The sequence below is a fragment of the Mytilus trossulus genome, unplaced genomic scaffold, assembly GCF_036588685.1.
Source record: "Mytilus trossulus isolate FHL-02 unplaced genomic scaffold, PNRI_Mtr1.1.1.hap1 h1tg001050l__unscaffolded, whole genome shotgun sequence".
Taxonomy (NCBI): Eukaryota; Metazoa; Mollusca; class Bivalvia; order Mytilida; family Mytilidae; genus Mytilus; species Mytilus trossulus.
The window spans coordinates 1-5,000 of record NW_026963620.1 but is presented as its reverse complement, the minus strand read 5'-3'; positions in this window follow the sequence as shown (position 1 = coordinate 5,000).

Sequence of the window (5,000 nt, the reverse complement as noted above, 5' to 3'; positions counted from 1 at the left end):
CCCTCGGTAAAAAATTTTTACGAGGGTGAAATTTTCATCGTGGTGTCGCACGTTAGACGCGGACAGGCTACCGCGGGTCTCTCGATCATCCAGGCCGGCAAAGTATACCCTCGGTAAAAAAATTTTACGAGGGTGAAATTTTCATCGTGGTGTCGCACGTTAGACGCGGACAGGCTATCGCGGGTCTCTCGATCATCCAGGCCGGCAAACTATACCCTCGGTAAAATTTTTTTACGAGGGTGAAATTTTCATCGTGGTGTCGCACGTTAGACGCGGACAGGCTATCGCGGGTCTCTCGATCATCCAGGCCGGCAAAGTATACCCTCGGTAAAATTTTTTTACGAGGGTGAAATTTTCATCGTGGTGTCGCACGTTAGACGCGGACAGGCTACCGCGGGTCTCTCGACCATCGAGGCCTTCAAACTATACCCTCGGTAAAATTTTTTTACAAGGGTGAAATGTTCATCGGTAAGCCGCACGTTAGATGCGGACAGGCTACCGCGGGTCTCTCGACCATCGAGGCCGTCTAACTATACCCTCGGTAAAAAAAATTTACAAGGCTGAAATGTTCATCGGGAAGCCGCACGTTAGACGAGGCAGGCTACCGCGGGTCTCTCGACCATCGAGGCCTTCAAACTATACCCTCGGTAAAAAATTTTTACAAGGGTGAAATGTTCATCGGGAAGCCGCACGTTAGATGCGGACAGGCTACCGCGGGTCTCTCGACCATCGAGGCCGTCTAACTATACCCTCGGTAAAAAAAATTTACAAGGCTGAAATGTTCATCGGGAAGCCGCACGTTAGACGAGGCAGGCTACCGCGGGTCTCTCGACCATCGAGGCCGTCTAACTGTACCCTCGGTAAAAAAAATGTACAAGGCTGAAATGTTCATCGGGAAGCCGCACGTTAGACGCGGACAGGCTACCGCGGGTCTCTCGACCATCGAGGCCGTCTAACTGTACCCTCGGTAAAAAAAATTTACAAGGCTGAAATGTTCATCGGGAAGCCGCACGTTAGACGAGGCAGGCTACCGCGGGTCTCTCGACCATCGAGGCCGTCTAACTGTACCCTCGGTAAAAAAAATGTACAAGGCTGAAATGTTCATCGGGAAGCCGCACGTTAGACGCGGACAGGCTACCGCGGGTCTCTCGACCATCGAGGCCGTCTAACTATCCCCTCGGTAAAAAAATTTACAAGGCTGAAATTTCCATCGGGAAGCCGTACGTTAGACGCAGGCAAGCTACCGCGGGTCTCTCGACCATCGAGGCCGTCTAACTGTACCCTCGGTAAAAAAAATTGACAAGGCTGAAATATTCATCGGGAAGCCGCACGTTAGACGAGGCAGGCTACCGCGGGTCTCTCGACCATCGAGGCCGTCTAAATATACCCTCGGTAAAAAAAAATTTACAAGGCTGAAATGTTCATCGGGAAGCCGCACGTTAGACGCAGGCAAGCTACTGCGGGTCTCTCGACCATCGAGGCCGTCTAACTGTACCCTCGGTAGAATTTTTTTTACCAGGCTGAAATGTTCATCGGGAAGCCGCACGTTAGACGAGGACAGGCTACCGCGGATCTCTCGACCATCGAGGCCGTCTAACTGTACCCTCGGTAAAAAAAAATTTACAAGGCTGACATGTTCATCGGGAAGCCGCACGTTAGACGAGGCAGGCTACCGCGGGTCTCTCGACCATCGAGGCCGTCTGACTTTACCCTCGGTAAAATTTTTTACAAGGGTGAAATGTTCATCGGGAAGCCGCACGTTAGACGCGGACAGGCTACCGCGGATCTCTCGACCATCGAGGCCGTCTAACTGTACCCTCGGTAAAAAAAAATGTACAAGGCTGAAATGTTCATCGGGAAGCCGCACGTTAGACGAGGCAGGCTACCGCGGGTTCGACCATCGAGGCCGTCTAACTATCCCCTCGGTAAAAAAAAATTTACAAGGCTGAAATTTCCATCGGGAAGCCGTACGTTAGACGCAGGCAAGCTACCGCGGGTCTCTCGACCATCGAGGCCGTCTAACTGTACCCTCGGTAAAAAAAATTGACAAGGCTGAGATATTCATCGGGAAGCCGCACGTTAGACGCGGACAGGCTACCGCGGATCTCTCGACCATCGAGGCCGTCTAACTGTACCCTCGGTAAAAAAAAATTTACAAGGCTGACATGTTCATCGGGAAGCCGCACGTTAGACGAGGCAGGCTACCGCGGGTCTCTCGACCATCGATCGAAGCCGTCTAACTGTACCCTCGGTAAAAAAAATGTACAAGGCTGAAATGTTCATCGGGAAGCCGCACGTTAGACGAGGCAGGCTACCGCGGGTCTCTCGACCATCGATCGAAGCCGTCTAACTGTACCCTCGGTAAAAAAAATGTACAAGGCTGAAATGTTCATCGGGAAGCCGCACGTTAGACGAGGCAGGCTACCGCGGGTCTCTCGACCATCGAAGCCGTCTGACTGTACCCTCGGTAAAAAAAATTCACAAGGCTGAAATGTTCATCGGGAAGCCGCACGTTAGACGAGGCAGGCTACCGCGGGTCTCTCGACCATCGAAGCCGTCTAACTGTACCTCGGTAAAAAAAATTCACAAGGCTGAAATGTTCATCGGGAAGCCGCACGTTAGACGCAGGCAGGCTACCGCGGGTCTCTCGACCATCGAAGCCGTCTAACTGTACCCTCGGTAAAAAATTTTTACAAGGCTGAAATGTTCATCGGGAAGCCGCACGTTAGATGCGGACAGGCTACCGCGGGTCTCTCGACCATCGAGGCCGTCAAACTATACCCTCGGTAAAAAAAATTTACAAGGGTGAAATTTTCATCGGTAAGCCGCACGTTAGACGCAGGCAGGCTACCGCGGGTCTCTCGACCATCGAAGCCTTCAAACTATACCCTCGGTAAAACTTTTTTACGAGGGTGAAATTTTCATCGGGAAGCCGCACGTTAGAATAGTACAGCAGGTCTCTCGATGAAACGATCACATTTCATGTAACGTAACGTAACAAAGGCAGGCATCGTACACCCTAACCCTAAGCCGCCTCTTGACGATGCACGTCCCTAACCCTAACCCTAACCCTAACCCTAACCCTAACCCTAACCCTAACCCTAACCCTAACCCTAACCCTAACTAAAACCCTAACCCTAACCCTAACCCTAACCCTAACCCTAACCCTAACCCTAACCCTAACCCTAACCCTAACCCTAACCCTAACCCTAACCCTAACCCTAACCCTAACCCTAACCCTAACCCTAACCCTAACCCTAACCCTAACCCTAACCCTAACCCTAACCCTAACCCTAACCCTAACCCTAACCCTAACCCTAACCCTAACCCTAACCCTAACCCTAACCCTAACCCTAACCAGTCCGTGTCAGGACCCGAGCTGTCCTTAGTCCTCGATACGTTAGCCTGGTTTCGTTCGCGAATGTCAGGTCCATATGGACATAAGCATGGTATTCCTCGATACGTTAGCCTGGTTTCGCGAGTGTCAGGACCATATGGACATAAGCATGGTATTCCTCGATACGTTAACCTGGTTTCGCGAATGTCAGGACCATATGGACATAAGCATGGTATTCCTCGATACGTTAACCTGGTTTCGCGAATGTCAGGACCATATGGACATAAGCATGGTATTCCTCGATACGTTAACCTGGTTTCGCGAATGTCAGGACGTAAGCGGGACTTGTTAATTTTTGTTTTCCATGCCTTAACCGACCGCGGGTTGGGGACGACCACGTACACTGACACCCGCGGTAGCCCGCTAGCCAGGCCGTTCACGTCCCTTTACCAGCGGTAGCCCGCTATCGGGTCGACCACGTACACTGACACCCGCGGTAGCCCGCTAGCCAGGCCGTCCACGTCCCTTTACCCGCGGTAGCCCGCTATCGGGTCGACCACGTACACCGATACCCGCGGTAGCCCGCTAGCACGGCCGTCCACGTCCCTTTACCAGCGGTAGCCAGTATCGGGTCGACCACGTACACTGACACCCGCGGTAGCCCGCTAGCCAGGCCGTCCACGTCCCTTTACCAGCGGTAGCCCGCTATCGGGTCGACCACGTACACCGACACCCGCGGTAGCCCGCTAGCCAGGCCGTCCACGTCCCTTTACCCGCGGTAGCCCGCTATCGGGTCGACCACGTACACCGATACCCGCGGTAGCCCGCTAGCACGGCCGTCCACGTCCCTTTACCCGCGGTAGCTCGCTATCGGGTCGACCACGTACACTGACACCCGCGGTAGCCCGCTAGCCAGGCCGTCCACGTCCCTTTACCAGCGGTAGCCCGCTATCGGGTCGACCACGTACACCGACACCCGCGGTAGCCCGCTAGCCAGGCCGTCCACGTCCCTTTACCCGCGGTAGCCCGCTATCGGGTCGACCACGTACACCGATACCCGCGGTAGCCCGCTAGCACGGCCGTCCACGTCCCTTTACCAGCGGTAGCCCAGTATCGGGTCGACCACGTACACTGACACCCGCGGTAGCCCGCTAGCAGGCGTCCACGTCCCTTTACCAGCGGTAGCCCGCTATCGGGTCGACCACGTACACCGACACCCGCGGTAGCCCGCTAGCCAGGCCGTCCACGTCCCTTTACCCGCGGTAGCCCGCTATCGGGTCGACCACGTACACCGATACCCGCGGTAGCCCGCTAGCACGGCCGTCCACGTCCCTTTACCCGCGGTAGCTCGCTATCGGGTCGACCACGTACACTGACACCCGCGGTAGCCCGCTAGCCAGGCCGTCCACGTCCCTTTACCAGCGGTAGCCCGCTATCGGGTCGACCACGTACACCGACACCCGCGGTAGCCCGCTAGCCAGGCCGTCCACGTCCCTTTACCCGCGGTAGCCCGCTATCGGGTCGACCACGTACACCGATACCCGCGGTAGCCCGCTAGCACGGCCGTCCACGTCCCTTTACCAGCGGTAGCCCAGTATCGGGTCGACCACGTACACTGACACCCGCGGTAGCCCGCTAGCCAGGCCGTCCACGTCCCTTTACC